General features: G+C 35.2%; 1 protein-coding gene across 3 annotated transcripts in view; it reads left to right on the top strand.

Annotated features, from left to right (window-relative positions):
- Nucleotides 1-21,314, top strand: part of MARCHF1 (membrane associated ring-CH-type finger 1) — an 879,756-nt gene that overhangs the window by 541,481 nt on the left and 316,961 nt on the right. The window contains exon 1 of one of the 3 annotated variants that reach the window (XM_058436860.1): nt 2,414-2,450. The exons of the other annotated variants lie outside the window; for them this stretch is intronic. The gene's annotated coding sequence lies outside the window, so the exon portion shown is untranslated. Of the gene's footprint in view, nt 1-2,413; nt 2,451-21,314 lie in introns of those variants that run through there. 3 annotated transcript variants of the gene reach the window in all.

The following is a 21,314-nucleotide window of genomic DNA, read 5'->3' as shown; positions in this document are numbered from 1 at the left end:
TGAATCATTTATGTGCCAAACACTATACTATGCAACAAATATGCAGTTTGGTTTTTTTTAAAGACACAATCCTTATCCTCATTAACCTAGTCACATTGGCCTTGGCAAATAATTTATAACAAAGTCCCAAAAAGCAGTTGCAACAAAAACAAAAATTGTTCAGTGGGAGCAAATTAAATTAAAGAACTCTGCACAGCAAAAGAAACTATCAACAGAATAAACAGACAACCTACAGAATGGGAGAAAACATTTACAAGCTGTGCATCCAACAAAAGTATAATATCCAGAATCTATAAAAAACTTAATTCAACAAACAGAAAACAAAGAGCACCATTAAAGCATGGGCAAAAACTAACACAGGAACAGAAAACCACATACCACATGCTCTCACTTATAAGTGGGAGCTGAATGATGAGAACACGGGGACGTATAGCGGGGAACACATGCTGGGACCTTTCAGAGGGTGGAAGGTGGGGGTAGGGAGAGGATCAGGAAAAATGATGGGTACTAGGCTTAATACTTGGGTGATGAAATAATATGTACAACAAACCCTCATGATACAAGTGTACCTATGTAACAAAACTGTACTTGTAGCCCTGAAGTTAAAAGTTTTTTAAAAAAGAAGACAAATTGAAAAAAAATGAGCAAGGGGCATGAACCAACACTTCTTAAAAGAGGACATACAGGCATCCAACAAACATACGGAAAAATACTCATCATCACCTATCATTAGAGAAATGCCAATCAAAACCACAATGACATACCATCTCACACCACTCCAGAATGGCTATTATTAAAAAGTTAAAAAACAATAGATATTCTCACTTATAAGTAGGGGCTGAACAATGAGAACACACGGACACAAGGAGAAGAACACACACTGGGTCCTGTCGGGGGCAGGTGGCAGGGGGAGAGAATTAGGGAATGCATGCTGGGCTTAATACCTAGGTGATGGGTCGATAGATGCAGCAAACCACCATGGCATATGCTTACCTATGTAACAAACCTGCACATCCTGCACATGTACCCTGGAACTTAAAAAATAAAAAAAAAATAAAAAAAAACAGGTGTTGGCAAGGTTGCGGAGAAAAGTGAGCACAGATACACTGCTGGTGGAAATGTACATTAGTTCAGCCACTGTGGTAAGCAGTGTGGAGATTCCTCAAAGGACTTAAAACAAACCTGCCATTCAACCCAGCAATCTCATTACTAGGTATATACCCAAAGAAAAATAAAGTGTACTACCAAAAAAACACATGCACTCGCATGTTCATTGCAGCACTATTCACAATAGCAAAGACAGGGAATCAACCTAGATACCCATCAATGGTGGATTGAATAATGAAAATATGGCACATTTCCACCATGAAATACTGTGCAGCCAAGAAAATAATAAAATTATGTCCTTTGCAGCAACATGGATGCAACTGGAGGCCATTATCCTTAGTGAACTAACACAGGCACAGAAAACCAAATACTGCATATTCACACATATAAGCAGCAGCTAAACCCTGAATACATGGGGACACAAAGAGGGGAAGCAATAAACACTGGGGACTACTTGAAGAGGGAGGAAGGCAGGGGGACATAGGTTGAAAAACTACCTATTGCACCCAGTACTCACTAACTGGGTGAGGGCATCATTCATACACCACACATTAACAACACACAATTTACCCATGTAACACACCTGCACATGCATCCCCTAACCTGAAATAAAAGTTAAGAGAGAGAGGAAAAAAAAAAAAACAGAAAACAATGTGTATTCCCAGTAAACAGTGAAGAGGAGCATGTGTCAAACAAATTCTTTGGGAATGAAACAAGGACATGTAAGTATATTTGTATTCACTCACTTTACGAAACACAGGGTAGAAAAATAACATGAAAAAAGCAAATATTGCTAACATTTGTAGAATACATACTACATGCCATGAGCACCTGACATGTTGACAACTCATTTAATCCCCACCACAGCATTATAAGAAATGTACAAACTCCTCATTTTGTAGAGGAAAAAGGTAAGTAATTTGTCAAAGTTTACCCTGTAAGTAAATCAAATTTTAGGATCCATGCTCTAAGACACTCTTCTATACTGCAAAAAAATATGCTCAGGGAAAGATACAAATATTGACTTCATTAAAAAATAAGCTTAATTTAAATTCATATTTAACCATTACTAAACACTTATTTTACATATATATGTAATATTCTCTAATATCTATATATACATATATATCTTAGAGATTCATGATTCTCAAAATAGGCCTCTAATGTAGATACTGTATTCCCCATTTCACAGATGGGAATCTAGATTTTTGGTTAAACATCTCGCCCAAGGTGACACATTAAGATTGGATAGATAGATAGATAGATATCAGATATACATGATATGGCTGGCTGATTATCCTCATGGGTACAAATAATTATCCACTACATTTCTGGAGGAAGAGGTAAGGTTGTTTAATAGATTCTCTTTTTAAGGCTTAATTTGTTTTAACTTTTTAGCATAATGTCATTAAGGAAAGTATTCAACATTTGAAGCCAATTCCTTAGGTGAAAAGCCAAAAGCCACCTCTTAGTTGATGGCCCGTTAAATTATTTTTATATCACCATAGTAATTGTCAACTGTAACTATTAGGTGAAATAATCCATAAGTACAGCTTTGTGATTCCACATTAAGAAACCAGCAACTCAAATGCTGATATGAGAACTTAGACACCTGGTTTCTGTGTGTTTGATGCAGCCTACAGGAATAAAACTTAATTTAACAATCCAGTAATTCTTTAAAGATAAAAAATGAAATAGCTTTTCACACTGCAGTTACCAAGTTGTCAACTTCCACAGACACATTGTCATACCAACCAAATTTTATTACACATATTGCAATGAGACTGCAAACAAAAATTGGTTATCTTGTTTTCATGGGTTGAGTAATTTCACCTATGGAAATTAGACAAAGTAGAACTATCCAATGGGCATAAAATTGCTGATGTTGTTATTGCCTCTCACTATGTGAGGAATAAATTTAAAAATTAGTGCAACTATATGCATAACTGTATTATCAAAGCCTGGAAACATATCATTAACTATATTTTCTGTAATTTCTTATATTTAGGCTCCACTGCTACTGGCTTGTATTTTTAAAAAAAAAAAATAGACTGTATTTTATATAGCATTTTAATGTTCTTAGCAATATTGAGCAAAAGGTATAGAGATTTTTCATTTACCCCAGCCCCTACACAAGCATAGTCTCCCCAACTGTTAACATCCCCAAAGTGGTCCGTTTGTTAATAGTTGATGAACCTACATTCGCATGTCGTAATCACTCAAAGTCCATTGTTTATACTGGAGTTCACTCTTGGTGTTGTACATTCTGTGGGTTTGGACAAATTTATAATCGCATGTTTCCACCATGATAGTAGCATAAAGAGTAGTTTCACTGCCCTAAAAATCCTCTGCTCCATCTCTTCATCCCTGCCTCTTCCCTGGCCCCCATGTATTAATTTTTTTAGTGAAAGAATTACATTCTTTTACCTAATCTTAATACAGTGTGTGCTAATCTTTGAATTACTATAATATGTTGAGTTTGCTATACAAAGGTAAATGCAGTACAGAGCTTTAAAAAAATTATAAAAATGCTTTCTTCCAGATTTATTGATGTATATTTGCAAAGTAAAAATTGTATTTACCTATTTAAGTTGTATATCGTGATGTCTTTATATACATATACATTGTAAAATGATTACCAAAATCATTAATTAATTAACATATTCATTACTTAACATAGTTATGAGTATGTATCTCTGTGTTGGGGGGACAGGGGTGAGAACACTTAAGGTCAATTCTTAGCAAATTTCAAGTATACATTGCAACATTATTAGCTAGAGTCACCTTGCTTACATTAGATTACTGAATCTTTGTATATTTTGACGAGCATCTCCCCTTTTCCCCCACCTTCCAGCCCCTGGGAACCACCATTCTACTCTGCTTTTTAGATTCCATATGTAAGTGAGATCATACTTTTATTCTACCTTCTCGTTTTCAAGGGATAAAGTGATGTTTTCTTCTAATCAGGTTAAACTATTGGGTACTATGCTCACTACCTGAGTGATGGGATCAGTTGTACCCCAAACTTCAGCATCACACAATATACCCATGAAACAAACTTGCACATGTACCCCCAAATCAAAGTTGAATTTATAAAAACAAATAAGTAAAAGTGTTTCATTCAAATCATCTGCCTTTTTCTACATCCTTTCTACACCAATGTCTGCTTTCCTTTCAGAGTGGTAGATTGAACACGCCCCGTTCCCTTCCTGGGGACCTCCAAAAAAAGGATTGTATAAAAATACAAAAAGGAATAAAACCATTGCAGTGAATAAAGATTTCAACGAATTTCAGAAATGTAAAAGGCATAATTTATTTCACTTCTGTATCAATTGTGATGTCATGTTTTTCTAGAGCCATCTCTGTTTCATCCAAATGATAGATTGTCAAATTTATTAGCATCAAGTGGGTCCTATTGTTCACTTAATGTCTATAAAATCTATAGTGAGGTCATCTTTTCTGTTCAAATATTGATATTTTGCTTAGTCTCTCTTTTGTGATATTTCTTGCTAGTTATGATCCATGTTTTCCAAAGAACAGACTTTAGGCTTTTTCAATTTTCTCTATTGTACATTTGTTTTTTTTCTTTACAGCTCAAGTGAGATATATTTTACATATTATTAAGTTGATGCATTTAAAGCACACATTTCAGTGGTTTTAATATATTTACAGAGTTGTGCAATCATCAGTATAATCTAATTCTGGAACATTTTCAGCATCCCAAAAGAAACTTGTATGCATTAGCGGTTACTCACCAGCCCTTCCTCCATTCCCAACCAGTATTTGCCGCCTCCAACTAGGCAACTATGATCTATTTTGTCTCTGTAGATGTATCTAATCTAGACATCTCATATAAATTGAATCATGCAATATGTAGTCTTTTGTGACTGACATCTTTTATTTAGCATGTTTTTGAGGTTCATCCATGTTGTAGCATGTGTCAAAACTTCATTTCATTTTATTGTCAATAATATTGCATTGTATGAATACAACCTATTTTATTATTTGTCCATCAGTTGATTTGGGTTGTTTTCACTTCTTGGCTATTGTGAATAATCCTGCTATGGTCATTCAAAATGCAAGTTTTTATGTGAACCTATATTTTTATATTCTTGGTTAGATGCTTAGGAGTGGAATTGATTGGTCTTACAGTAACTCAATGATTAACAATTTAAGGTACTGAAAAATGTTTTCCATAGTGGCTGTACTATTTTAAATTCCCACTAGGAATGTATGAGAATTTCCATTTCTATTCTTTTTTTCCAACACTTGTTATTGTCTGTCTTTTTTTTTTATAACCATCCTAATTGGTATGAAGTGGTATTTTATCATGATTTTGATTTTGATTTCTCTACTAACTAATGATGGTGATCTTTTCCTGTGTTTATTAGCTATCCATATATCTTCTTTCAAGAAATGTCTATTCAACTCTTTATTAATACATTGTCAGAGTTATTTTTGTATTCTACATACAAGTTCCTTATTAGATATAAGATTTACAAACATTTTCTTTTAGTTTATGGGTTGTCTTTTCACTTCATTAATGGTGTCCTTTAAAGCATAAAAGTTTTTCACTCTGATGAAATCCATCTTACCAGTCTTCTCTTTTATCACTGGTGTTGTTAGTGTTGTATCTAAGAAACCATAACCTAACCGAAAATCACAAAGATTTACTCCTGTGTTTTCCTGTAAGAGTTTTGTAGTTTCAGCTCTCACATTTAGGTCTATGACATTGTTGTGCATGGTGTGAAGTAGAGATCCAAATTTATTCTTTTTCATGAATACAGTTATCCTAGTAACATCTGCCACTAACTTGGAAGACAATTCAATTCAATTATCTTGGCCCTTGTACATTTGTTTTTAATTTAGTTATTTTGTTCTTTTGAGTTATTATTTTCTTTCTGCCGTCTGCTTTGGGTTAAACTTGCTTATTTTCAAATTTCTTGATAAATGTACTTAGATCATTGAATACCCGCTTATTTTCTAAAACAGTTTTCTTTCCATATCCATGGGTTCCATTTATGGGGACTCCACATTCATGGATTCAACCAATGTTGGAGCCAAAATAGAAAAAATTGTGTCTATACCGAACATGTACAGACTCCTTTTTTCTTGCCATTACTCCCTAAAAAATATGGCATAACAACTATTTCCATAGCATTTACATTGTATTAGGAACTATAATTAATCTACAGATGATTTAAAGTTCATGGGAGGATGTGCATAGGTTAGATGCAAATACTAAACCATTTTACATCAGGGACCTGACCATCCATAGATTTTGGTATTTTCAGGAGTTCCTGGAACCAGTTTCTCACAGATACCTGAGGATGACTATATGTGCATTTTAAGGCTATAAATTTTCATCAAAGCATAGCTTTCTCTATATCACTTATTTGAACCAGGAATTACACTGTTTTAAAATTATTATTTGGTTCCAAATAGTTTTGTACTTCCATTAAGATTTTTTGACCCATCTTAGAAGGATATTTCTTAGCTTTCAAACTTTGAAGAATGTTTTTAGTTGTCATTTTATTACTGATTTTAATCCTTAGAAATTTGTTACAATTGCTTTATGTAACACAAAATGGTAATTTTGGTAAATTTTCCATGTGTACTTGAATATGCATTTTGCAGTTATTAGGTACACTGTTTTATAGAAGTCAATTGGCTAAAATTTGGTAATCATGTTTTTTTTATTATTATACTTTAAGTTTTAGGATACATGTGCACAATGTGCAGGTTTGTTACATATGTATCCATGTGCCATGTTGGTGTGCTGCACCCATTAACTCCTCATTTAGCATTAGGTGTATCTCCTAATGCGATCCCTCATCCCTCCCCCCTCCCCACCACCCCACAACAGTCCCTGGAGTGTGATGTTCCCCTTCCTGTGTCCATGTGTTCTCATTGTTCAATTCCCACCTATGAGTGAGAACATGCGGTGTTTGGTTTTTTGTCCTTGTGATAGTTTACTGAGAATGATGGTTTCCAGTTTCATCCATGTCCCTACAAAGGACATGAACTCATCATTTTTTTATGGCTGCATAGTATTCCATGGTGTATATGTGCCACGTTTTCTAAATCCAGTCTATTGTTGTTGGACATTTGGGTTGGTTCCAAGTCTTTGCTATTGTGAATAGTGTCGCAATAAACATACGTGTGCATGTGTCTTTATAGCAGCATGATTTATAGTCCTTTGGGTATATACCCAGTAATGGGATGGCTGGGTCAAATGGTATTTCTAGTTCTAGATCCCTGAGGAATCGCCACACTGACTTCCACAATGGTTGAACTAGTTTACAGTCCCGCCAACAGTGGAAAAGTGTTCCTATTTCTCCACATCCTCTCCAGCACCTGTTGTTTCCTGACATTTTAATGATGGCCATTCTAACTGGTGTGAGCTGGTATCTCACTGTGGTTTTGATTTGCATTTCTCTGATGGCCAGTGATGATGAGCATTTTTGCATGTGTTTTTTGGCTGCATAAATGTCTTCTTTTGAGAAGTGTCTGTTCATGTCCTTTGCCCACTTTTTGATGGGATTGTTTGTTTTTTTCTTGTAAATTTGTTTGAGTTCATTGTAGATTCTGGATATTAGCCCTTTGTCAGATGAGTAGGTTGCAAAAATTTTCTCCTATTCTGTAGGTTGCCTGTTCACTCTGATGGTAGTTTCTTTTGCTGTGCAGAAGCTCTTTAGTTTAATTAGATCCCATTTGTCAATTATGGCTTTTGTTGCCATTGCTTTTGGTGTTTTAGACATGAAGTCCTTGCCCATGCCTATGTCCTGAATGGTAATGCCTAGGTTTTCTTCTAGGGTTTTTATGGTTTTAGGTCTAACATGTAAGTCTTTAATCCATCTTGAATTAATTTTTGTATAAGGTGTAAGGAAGGGATCCAGTTTCAGCTTTCTACATAGGGCTAGCCAGTTTTCCCAGCACCATTTACTAAATGGAGAATCCTTTCCCCATTGCTTGTTTTTGTCAGGTTTGTCAAAGATCAGATAGTTGTAGATATGTGGCGTTATTTCTGAGAGCTCTGTTCTGTTCCATTGATCTGTATCTCTGTTTTGGTACCAGTACCATGCTGTTTTGGTTACTGTAGCCTTGTAGTATAGTTTGAAGTCAGGTAGCGTGATGCCTCCAGCTTTGTTCTTTTGGGTTAGGATTGACTTGGCAATGCGGGCTCTTTTTTGGATCCATATGAACTTTAAAGTAGTTTTTTCCAATTCTGTGAAGAAAGTCATTGGTAGCTTAATGGGGATGACATTGAATCTATAAATTACCTTGGGCAGTATGGCCATTTTAACAATATTGATTCTTCCAACCCATAAGCACGGAACCAAAGCCGGGCAGAGACACAACAAAAAAAGAGAATTTTAGACCAATATCCTTGATGAACATAGATGCAAAAATCCTCAATAAAATACTGGCAAACCGAATCCAGCAGCACATCAGAAAGCTTATCCACCATGATCAAGTGGGCTTCATCCCTGGGATGCAAGGCTGGTTCAACATACACAAATCAATAAATGTAATCCAGCATATAAACAGAACCAAAGACAAAAACCAGATGATTATCTCAATAGATGCAGAAAAGGCCTTTGACAAAATCCAACAACCCTTCATGCTAAAAACTCTCTATAAATTAGGTATTGATGGGACGTATCTCAAAATAATAAGAGCTATCTATGACAAACCCACAGCCAATATCATACTGAATGGGCAAAAACTGGAAGCATTCCCTTTGAAAACTGGCACAAGACAGGGATGCCCTCTCTCACCACTCCTATTCAATATAGTGTTGGAAGTTCTGGCCTGGGCAATGAGGCAGGAGAAGGAATAAAGGTATTCAATTAGGAAAAGAGGAAGTCAAATTGTCCCTGTTTGCAGATGACATGATTGTATATCTAGAAAACCCCATTGTCTCAGCCCCAAATCTCCTTAAGCTGATAAGCAACTTCAGCCAGGTCTCAGGATACAAAATCAATGCACAAAAATCACAAGCATTCTTATACACCGATAACAGACAAACAGAGAGCCAAATCATGAGTGAACTCCCATTCACAATTGCTTCAAAGAGAATAAAATACCTAGGAATCCAACTTACAAGGGACGTGAAGAACCTCTTCAAGGAGAACTACAAACCACTGCTCAATGAAATAAAAGAGGATACAAACAAATGGAAGAACATTCCATGATCATGTTTTTGATATCATGTGCGCTTATTGATTTTTTTGTTTGCATGTTTTAGTAGTTATAGAGACATGTTAGTGTTTTCCATTATGATTGTAGGTTTTTCTTTTTAATTTTGTTAGTTTCTTTTTAATTTTGTTAATTTGTTTTCTTTATATTTTGAAGCTATGTATTAGTGGCATAAAATTTTATTTATATATTCTTTTGTATATTGACTGTTTTATTATTATAAAATGTTCTTCTTTAATAGTTTTGTTTCTTTCATTAAAGTCTACTTTGATATAGTTTAGCTGCATCAAGTCACTTTTTGCAAGTTTTTGTTTGATATGTATTTTCATGTTGTTAACACATTTTTCTGTCATTATATTTAAGTTGTATCCCTTATATGCAGCTTATAAATAGTTGTACATGTTAAATTTGCACTGAAAATATTTGCCTTTTATTTGAGTTTAATTTGAGTTTATATAATGACTTTTAATATTGATGTTTAAGTCTACTATCTTACTATTTTTTTTGTATTGCAGCTGCTTTTTTGTTCCCATTACTTCAGTTTGAACATAGCTTTGACACTTTCTACTTGTGTGACCATAAACAAGTAAGATTCACAGTATTGAAATAACTTCACCAAGTCTAGTAGCACTGGATCTAGAATTCTGTCCTTCTGACTCATATTGTTTCCCTTAATTGTGATTCATGAAAATGGTATATTTGATTCTGAATCCACCAATAATTAGTGGTGTGTCTTTATTTATGTTAGGCACTTAACTTTCTTATGATTATATAAATATGATAATTGTCTTATATTTATATGTATGATGTTTTTAATTTTCACAAAAAATGCATTTATGTTTCTCTAATTCAATCCTATATTATATACAGAGCAGTTATTAAAATTCACATTAGAGTGGCTTCTGCTTCAACTTGGTCACTTAAAATTAGACCTCCTCAAATTTTTCTCCAGTTACTCTGTGAGGCTTCCAGGGGGCTAATGGGCTAATTCACATGAGATCAATAATAATTCTTCTGTTGTAGTCCTGTCATCAAGCAGATTCAGTACTCTTTGCTGCCAATGACGCACTTGGTATCACTGTTTATTGGGGGTCACACTTACCTCTGCTGATGACTACAGCTTCTATTACTCAGCTTTGGCCAGATGGACCCTCTATTTCCTTATTTTGTCTACTTTATTCTAAAGGTAGAACTTTATTCCTCATAGCGGAGAGACTAGGAGGCATCTTTTAACAAGCCATGAAATATAAGGTAGAGTAAATGTGTATCAAAAAATAAATTGGACAGGAGCAGTGGCTCACGCCTGTAATCCCAGCACTTCGGGAGGCCGAGGTAGGTGGATCACGAGGTCAGGAGATCGAGACCATCCTGGCTAACATGGTGAAACCCCGTCTCTACTAAAAATGCAAAAAATTAGCTGGGCGTGGTGGCGGGTGCCTGTAATCCCAGCTACTTAGGAGGCTGAGGCAGGAGAATGGTGTGAACCTGGGAGGCGCAGTTTGCAGTGAGCCGAGATTGTGCCACTGCACTCCAGCCTGGATGATAGAGCAAGACTCCGTCTCTAAATAAATAAATAAATAAATAAATTTCAACTACCATGTAGGTAAGGATCTGAAGATGGGTCACTATAAAGCCAGCTCCTTCGACTTACATGGAAAGATGTTTATTCTAGAGGGCTCCATGACAATTCTTGGCATTATAAAAAGAAGTACAAACTTCATTCAATCTTGCCTAATACCATCCTAGGTTGCCCATCACCAGCCTAGGCCAGGAGTAAGTGTGCCAAGCTAAGTCCGGTTCATTTTCTCTTCCAAGGGGCCTTTTGTTATATTATTTTCCTTGTCTACAGCTGGAGAAGCTGAGATGAAGACATTTCAAGCAAATTATTTTCCTGTCACCAAGCCAGGTAATAATAAAGAAAGAAAAAACAATCTATTTCTAATTATAGTACATTAACTCTCTGTATAAACTGGTTATATGTACTTTTGTAAAACGCATGTGAAATTCTCAAAATTGATATACATATAGCCAAAATCTATATATGAGTGCATTACTCATGATAAAAGAAAAAATTTGGCCGAATTAAATTTAAAGTTTAATTGAACAATGAACGATTCGCGAACTGGGCAGCCTCCGGAGCCAGAGTAAGCTCTGAAACTGCAGCACAGCCACGTGGTGGAAGATTGATGGATAGAAAAAGGAAAGTGACATACAGAAAATGAAAGTGAGGTACAGAAACAGCTGGGTTGGTTAGTTTGGAGCTTGCCTTATTTGAACACAATTCGAACTGTTGGCTACATTTTATTGGCCAAAACCTGGAGATTGGCACAAGTTTAGGCTACGGTCTGTCTCCACCTCCACTTGTTATAGTTCACATTGTACAGAAAACCTTTAGGCCAAACTTAAAATTTGTAAGGAGGCAGCTTTAGGCTAAACTTGATTTGAAACTCATCTGTCTGCCTACTTAAAAAGATTTCTGACTGGGATTTTAAGAACCCCAAATGTGGTCTTATCCATTTCTATACATTTATTATAACTGATAAGAAGAATGCTATCCTAGTAGTTATGATGGAATTTATTCCCTAAAAATATAATTAATATAAATAGTTACATGGCCCTGGCACAGTGGTTTGTACCATTTATCTCAGCACTTTGGGAGAGTGAATGGAAGGATCACTTAAGGCCAGGAATTTGAGATCAGCCTGGACAACACAGCAAGACGCCATCTCTGCAATAAATTTAAAAATTAGCCAGGCATGGTAGCATGTGCTTTTAGTCCTAGTTCCTAGTATGGCTGAGGTTAAGAGGATAGCTTGAACCCAGGAATTCAAGGTTATAGTGAGCTACAGTCGCACTAATGCACTCCAGCCTGGCCAACAGAATAAGACCCCATCTCTAAAAAAAATAAGAAGATTAAATAAATAATTATGTGCATCTATAATAATAACATAGGTCAACCAGGAAGCTGCACTGATCTGAGTATATGCCTAAAAGGACCTGGTATAATTGTAAAGGGATTGACTTAAGATCCAATATGTGAAAAACAACTTTATTTTCTTATAATGCTTTATAGAGATTAAGAAAATATAATAGATTATGTATGTCCTTTTGTAATTATAAATATCACCAAATTATTTGGAAGGACAAAGCATTCTACACAGTTTCTCAGCAAGGTTTTTTTTTTGGCAGGTTTTTATCAGGCACCCAATTCCTGCTGCTTGTCTCCTAAAGTTACAACTTCAAAGTACCACAGAACAAGATGATTTTTCACGTGCTTTTATTTCTGTGTCAAACATGAAATTAGCTCAGGTGCTGATTTACAAGTACAATTTTTTGTCTTGTTTTATTTTTGTTAGAGAACATATTGTCTCTTCCTCCTTGCAACAAAACAATGCTGCAACTGCATTTGTTTTTTAAATATAACAAGACAACACATAAAATGGCTTTTATCCATTGCCTTTTTGCTTGTCAGAATGGCTGAAAAATAAAGACAGGATTCTCCATTGGCCCTGCTGCTCATTTGCAGACATGGACTGATGATGAAATCGTAGTTCACTCTGTTCTTCTTTCTTCTAATTGCCTCAGAAAAGCTTTGATTGATGTTACATAAGAGTGTGCACAATAAACTGAAACTCATTATTCCACAGTAATTGTCCCCGTTTCCATTGTGATCTCTGAATTACATCCACTTTATTCAGTTGTCTTTCTAAATACAATGACTTGCCCCACCCCACGTTATTCATTTTTTCACACAAAAGCAGCCCAGAGCACCTACTCGGGGGCAAAAACAATCAATAATATTTTGGATCCAACTTTTAACTGAGTTAGATGAAAGAAACTAATTTGTCAAGTTTTTGGAGTTTTTACTAGACCTTTCTAGTTTTGCTAAATGAGTTATAATAACAATCAGAAGCAACTTAATTTTTCATGTCACTGTCCCAGTAGCTCATTTTATATTCATCCCCATTACATGCATTGTGGAGGATAGATATTATTACCTCCATTATACAAACAATAGAAGCTTGAAATGAAGGGATTTATGAAGGGTCACAAAACTCATGGGGAAAAGACCAGCATTGCAATCATGTATTTCTGACTTTTGACCTTGCTGAGTCCTAATTTGTTCTTTATTTTCATGAATCTGCACGTATTCTATATCTCCGTAGAGGGCATCACAATTTATCTGTTTTCCCCAATTAGAAACGATGTCTCCTTTTGTCATGTACCTCCAATCTCTTACTCATTGTCTTGTTAAATCTGCCTCATATACCTTTTTCAATTTTTCTGGACTTAGTCGTGCCTTCATCATAATAGCTTCCTAATTTGTTTATCTACTTCGAAGTCTTACTAGTTCTAATCTGTTTTGAGCTTTGCTTGAAACTTTCTTTCCAAATCATAGATGGAACCCAGCACTCTAGAGCCATCAATGTCCCTGCCACTCTCTATAACACAAACTCCAAGCTTGTGTTAAGTGTGGTGCGTGAATGAGGACCTTCTCACTCAAGCTCTCTATCCACTAGTCATGAATCCCTTAAGTGGTTCAAGCTCTGCCACACCGAAGAATTACCACATACACTACAAAAATGACATTGGAAATGCTGAATTTCAGCTGACAAATTTATCTGTACCCATTTCTATTATCTTCCAATGTTGTCATGAATTGCCTTTCATTTTTCCTCAAACATTTGATTTGGCTTTTGATTTTCCTTTACTTATGTTTGGATTTGGATTTAGTGACTATCCCAACCTTAGACTTTATTTTTATTTTTTAAAATTTAATTAATTAATTTTAACAGATGGAGCTTTACTCTGTTGCCCAGGCTGGAGTACGGTGTCACAGTGAAAGTTCACTGCAGCCACCAACTCCTGGACTCAAGCAATCTCCCCTCCTCAGACTCCCAAGGAGCTGGGACTACAGGCACATACCATAGTGCACAGATAATTAATTTTTACTTTTATTTTTGTAGACACAAGGTCTCACTATGTTGCCCAGGCTGATTTTGAAGTCCTGGCCTCGAGTTACCCTCCCACCTCCATTTCCCAAAGTGCTGCATTATAGACATCAGCCACTGTGTCTGGCCAGTCTTGGACTTTAGACTTGGTTCTAACCTGGCAATTCTTTGAGGGTTGCACCTGGGCAATTTCCTTAGTTCCAAAGAGAGAAAATTCAGTTCAGAGGCATCTAGCCCCCACTCCCTTTGTCACTCAGGGTTTAGTGCAGAAAACAGAAACTACATCAGGAGTCAGTTACGAAGAGAATTTAGCCATAGGAAAGGCAGAAGAAATTTTCAGCTGAGCTTTTTGTAAAAACTCCCAGAACTATACCTATTGACCCACCAAGGAAAGCATTAACTCTGAGAACATTGCTAGGATGATGCTTGGAACAAGAGCCCCCACCAATACTACCAAAACTGCATCTCAGAATCTAAAAGACTGGATAACATGCTTCAGTGTTGCTGGTAGGCATCCTTATATTTTCATAGCCTTGATTTGCAGCAGCAGCTGCCACACAGCAACAGAAGGAATTCTTCATTTCAACTCATCTCAGCTTTTCCACATCTCAGGAGAGCATATACTTTGTTTTTAATTTTATTTTTTAAAATTTTTCTTTTTGTTGTTGTTGTTTCTTTTTTTAGAGTCACTCTGTTGCCCAGGCTGGTCTTGAAGGACTTAATTTGTACCTAGAACCCTAGGTACAAGGAAATCTGAGAAAAGCAGTTTTTAACTTTCCAAATCTGGAAGGAGGGCGGAATAGAGGATGAGTCCTCAGCATCCTGTCCACCCCAGCTCTTGTGCTACTTCTCTGAGCCCCAACATTTCTTTCCTCTCCTCTCCATATTTTCTTTATTTCAGGTAGATAGTTGCCTCCTTTAGTCCACTTTGAACCATCAATGTACCATGATTGTGCTGATACGTGTATATATCTTTAATAGATATTTATAAAATATATGAATTTACATATAATTTATGTAATTATCCAATTATATGTTTAATATATATTTAAGAAAAAAAGCAGCATAAAAAGAGAGATGAAATATTCCTAGGAAATCTATGACAAATTTCAAGTATACTAGGTGTTGTTTGATCTAGTCTGCATTTATTCCTCAAACACTAAAGCAGATAAGAGACTAAAGCTGAATGTAAGATGAATCCTATTTCAGAACTTTTTGAACATTTGAGTTAAGCCTTTGGAGGCTTTAATTAAATCGTTCACAACAATTTACCCACAAAATCCTGACATTTCAACATTGCTCCAGGGTATACACAATACATTTTAGAAACTAAACCAAAAACTGGACTGGCCAGATAATATCTAGCTGCTATTTGAAAAATTAGTTTCAGAAACTTAGGAAGCCAGGCAAGGCAAAGTTATTAACCTGTCTGCTGGGAAAGGTGAGAAGCTTATCTCCTGTATACAGTGAGGCCTGTGGTCCAATTGTTTGCCTAATTAATTTACACATAGCTGTTCACATTCCCTTTAGTACAGAACTGTGAAGAAAAATCTAAATTCGTAATATACATTTGCATTGCCAAAAGTAATACTGGCAGAAACAGTGTTTACGAGTTTAAGTGTTATTTATTTTTTTAAATGTTTGTGTACATGTCATCCAGTCCAGGGGGAAGGCAGTCTTCAATATTGTCTTCCTTTTACCCTGAGCCTGCGTGCACTTCTGTAGAAATTCAGGGAGAGGGATACTGTGTGGTGCTGAAAGAGAAGTAAGGAGATTTGGCAACTCCTGAATTTTGATGTTTCTCGCTCTGTGGGTGACTTAAACTGGCATATATTAAAGTGCGTAAGTCAAAATAGGATAGTCATAAATATGCTAGTGATAGAGGGTGTTTATAATAGATTTTATGAGATGATAGTCAAGCACCTTGAATTTTGGTTTTTATATTAACTAAAACAGTACTTCCAGTCTTTCTATATCTCTATACGGTGGAATAGGCATGGAAAAGTTCTTACCATCCAGCCCTTTTCAAGATGTGGTGGTGTTCCACAAACTGTGTTGAGCTTCTCTGAGTAAAGTAAGTTCTTAGAAAATCCACAGCATATAAACACTGAGTGACAAAGTATGTACCTAATGGTCACAAATCATACTGATTAAAGATATATATTTATTTTTGAGTTCTCTTTCCCCTTGCCCTTTTGGGTGTGAAGGATTTCTGGCTGTGATATTCATCACCCCACTGACTTGACAGGGTTGGTTCAGATGCTCAGCCTCGCTGGCCAAGTGCCCTCCTCTAACTCTGCCCCTTGTGAATCTCTCCTGAACCCGCATGTTCATTTGAAGAGAATGACCTTACCAGCACCAGAGACCTTCAATCAAGGGGACAAACAGCTCTATACCTCTGTCTAGAACCTGCAGACTTCTTTCATTTAGCACAAGATTCAAAACGAAGTTATAATTGTTTCTAATCAATTTACCTTCAAAAAATGTCTAAAGCCCATTGAACTTGCTTTTTCTTACGCTCTCCTGTTATACAACACAGACTTACATGGCCAGAATATCCGATGTTGAGGGTTGACGAAGAAATTTAAATGTCGTTTTATCATCCACAATGAGTTGCTTTGCCAACCAACATTTTTTCCTTTTAAGTTGTTTTTGAGGCTTTGCGTGTATGTGTGTGTGAAACTTGAAATCATATTTATTTCTATTTTTAATGTAAATACCTCCTTATTTTTTTTCCTTTTCTGGTGTCAGTATGACTTACTTTCCGAAAAGAACTCTTAACAGATTAATGACTATGTTTTTACTTTCACTTCTTTAAAATATTAGCATTAGTCCTTTAAAATGTGCCCTCCATCCATCTACATTATTTAGAAGTCTTGTGCATGTAAGAAAATCACAGAACAAAAGTCTATAATGACTGAAGCATTAGGTTTCATCCAAAAATGAGGAAAGAATGATGTCAAAGGTAAAAATAGTTATGAAAATCAGTTGAAAAACAGTTATTTTTCATGCTTCATTTCACCCATCTATAGGTTGGTCCAAAAGTAATTAAAAGTACTTTGCCATTAGAAGTAATGGCAAAAACCTCAATTACTTTTGCACCAATCTAATAGTGTCATTCGAGATACTTCTATAAAGTTAAGAGCAACTATTAAACAAAGAACATTTTTAAAGTAAACCAAAAGCATAGGTTTTCAACCAGGATGAACATCAGAACTGCTGAGGAGGAGGAGAATGATAGGGTGTGTGTGTGTGTGTGTGTGTGTGTGTGTGTGTGTGCGCGCGCGCGCGCGCTCACGCACGTTTGGAAGTAGGATGTTCATATCTGTCCGTCATCTTAAATCCACTGAATCCGCATGCATAACATGCAGTCTACGGACACATTTACACTGAAACCTGATTTTACTTTAGATTTTTGCTTCCTTAGCTATATTGGTTTGAAAGTTTCCCATCAAGAAAAAGAAAGGTCTTGTTTTCATTGGCAGCATGTCAAATTGCATGGTCCATTCAACTTCACTTTTGCAAAATTGCAAAATAAGGTTCAGTGTATACATAGTATACAAAGAATTAATAATATTATCTGTAACTTACAAAGCATCCCTGGAGTGTATCTAGGATTAACTTCATTGACTGCAATAAGTGGAAAGGACTTTTTCTGTTCAGCCATGTCTTATTGATGCTAACCATGTGACAGGCATTGGGCTAAGCTACACAGAGGGGTGCTCTGCTTTTTAAAGGAACTTACAGTCTAACAGGAAACATTTTATTCCATCTTAGAAACAATACATTAATCACTTATTTTGTGAAACATATTTATTCAGCAAATTTATATCTTATGTCAATTAAAATAAAAATTTAATCCAGCTATTTAAAGAAATGATTTGACCTAAGATTTTATTTTCATGATGTCATTGGTTAGAATAATCTCCTACAGAAGAGTCGTGTGCTGTAGTCTTCAGCTTGACTTCAGTCTTTGAAATGGTTCGTTCTTTATCCCTGACTCTCCTAATCCCATGAAGAAAAAGTCAATATGTTGGTCAAGTATCTGATGATTGAAAGACAACTAAAGCGCCATAAAACATCAGTATGTTTCAGAGAGGTTCAAATGTAAACAGTTCCATATCACTACAAGTCTTATTTTCAGCCGAAGATAAAAGGAGACATTGCTACCTGTCACACACACAAAAAATAAGATGTTTTCATTACTAAGTATTTTTATTTTAAAAAGGAAACTGTTGGTATATGCAAAGGTTAACGTAAGTTCATACAATTTTAGGCTGTACAATATTTTGTAGTCATTAATTGCGCAGAGATAAGTTTAAGGAAACCATAAACTTTACCCAGCTTTTTTCTTTATTGAAATTGTGGAAAATACCTCAGTATTGTCATTGGTAAGTCGGATTTGCTAATATTACTTCTCTGTTGTGCCTTATTTTACCAAATTTTTATCTCTGCTGGGGATAACCCTATATACTTTCTAGCCCCTGCCAGAATTATCCATGAATATACAGAGATGAGCATAAATGTTATATCTTTGTAGTCACCTTCTACCCTCTCGAAGCAAGTTCTCTCTTATTATTCTGTACTTCAACACTTGTTTCCTTATAGTATTCATCATATTTTGTAATCATTTAATTAATATACTTGTCTACTTTTATTTTGTCTGTTTCCCCTATGAACACTATGAAGTACAGCATATGTTGGTTTTGCTAAATACTGTCTGTAGGGCTTAATACAGCACATGTTTAGAGCCTCAATAAATATTAAGTTAGTAAAATCAATTTAATATTCTGTAGTTTAATAAAACCCATTCATGGACAGCTTTAGGATATTTATATTCATAACTATGAATTTTGTATGTCACTTTATGCAAAGTAAAATTTTTAAGTGAATTTTAAATATAATTATTTTTGGTTTTTCATCTTACATTGACTTCTTTCTAAACCAAAGGGAAGAAATGTCTTTATTCATACTTGCTGACCACTTAAACTCTCCAAAGATGTCTTAATAACTATTGGATCTACAGTGGGCAAGTAAATTGCCAATGTCAGATTGCACTACAAATTACAAATTACTCTACAAAAATTGTTAAATTACTAGACAATAATCTAAATAAATTATACTAGGTAAATTAATAGGTAAGTAAATCAACTAGACAATAAAATATTTCATTGGTTATTTTTAACAACTCCTAAAACAATGTGAGTTTATTTATCAGTATTCGAGGTCTATAAAAGTTGCATGACAAACTAAGCATCTAACAGTGATATAGAGGACAGGTTCAATAACTGACCAAAAATATTTTACTCATGTTGTATGACAATAGCCAATTTACTCCTCTGCTCTGCACTGGGTGTAGGGGGTAGGTATAGGAGAGTACATTCAATATCTGGATAGCCATGAATAATTAGCTCCATCAAGCCTGTTTTCATATAGGGACAGGTGAAAAATGAATTGCTAGTAGCTGATTTATCTTACCATTTCACTGAAATTCCAAAATGAGTAAACATTCTTAAGAAAAAAAATCGGGTGAGAAATAATTAAAATTATTAATAACTGTGTAAATGCAGCCAACATTATATGAAAAAATGCTCAACATCACTAATCATTAGAAAAATACAAACCAAAACCATAATGAGATACTATCTTACACCAATCAGAATTCAGAATGGCTACTATTAAAAGGTAAAAAAGTAGCAGATGCTGGCAAGATTGTGGAATAAAGGGAATGCTTATACACTGCTAATGGGAATGTAAATTAGTTCAGCCATTGTGGAAAGTGGTTTGGCGACTTCTGAAAAAACTTAAAACGGAATTACCATTTGACCCAACAATCTCGTTTACTGGGTATATAACCAAAGGAATATAAATCATTCTACCATAAAGACACATACATGTGCATGTTCATGACAGCACTATTCACAATAGCAAAGCTATGGAATCAACCAAGATGCCCATCAGTGTTAGACTGGATAAAGAAAATGGTGTACATATACATGGAATACTATGCAGCCATTAAAAGGAACGAGATCATATTCTTTGCAGCAACATGGTTGGAGCTGGAGGCTGTTATCCCAAGTGAACTAACCCAGGAACAGAAAACCAAATGCAGCATGTTCTCACTTATAAGTGTATCACATATGGACACAGAGACAGGGGCAACAGACCCTGAGGACTACTTGAGGGTAGAATGTGGGAAGAGAGAGAGGATCAAAAAACTGGTATTTTGATAGATTTGGTATAGAAAATAAAATAAGCCTAGGACTTTAATTTATGTATATACATTTTAAAACCTTAATTTAAAATAAATAACCATAAATATGAGCTTGGAAAGATGGCATGAAAGTGTATATTGGAATTATCAAAAACAGATTATATGCACAAATTTTCTAATTGGATCATTTTTATATGATTTTTTTTTTTTTGTGATTCCATCCCCTCAAGTTGCTACTTGGCTTTATTTCTACTTTTCTAGATATTGTGATATTACACCCCCATCTTTTAATTAAAAACTTGAATGATATATAGGGGATTTGTAATTTCTAACTTTTTATAAAAAACTAATATATTCTCTAAATTGGCTATAATTTCTTTTTTGCAATTTCTATTATTGAAACTTTAACATAACTTAATTTTAAATCAATTTTGTCTCAAAGTACATTGATTGTGGTTTTATTAAATTTAGAAAAAACATAACTATCTTGGAGGCTCAACATTATTTGATTATTATTATTAATTTTCTATAGGTTAGTTTATTTTAGCATACATTAATTACTACTTTTGGTCACTCTACTTTGTAAATGTTTTTTTTTTATTATTATTATACTTTAAGTTTTAGGGTACATGTGCACAATGTGCAGGATTGTTACATATGTATACATGTGCCATGTTGGTGTGCAACACCCATTAACTCATCATTTAGCATTAGGTATATCTCCTAAAGCTGTCCCTCCCCCCTCCCGCCACCCCACAGCAGTCCCCAGAGTGTGATGTTCCCCTTCCTGTGTCCATGTGTTCTCATTGTACAATTCCCACCTATGAGTGAGAATATGC

This window comes from Hylobates moloch, unplaced genomic scaffold (genome assembly GCF_009828535.3).
Source record: "Hylobates moloch isolate HMO894 unplaced genomic scaffold, HMol_V3 SCAFFOLD_3, whole genome shotgun sequence".
Lineage (NCBI taxonomy): Eukaryota > Metazoa > Chordata > Mammalia > Primates > Hylobatidae > Hylobates > Hylobates moloch.
The sequence above is the reverse complement of the archived record's forward strand: the minus strand, read 5'-3'. Positions and strand labels throughout refer to the sequence as shown.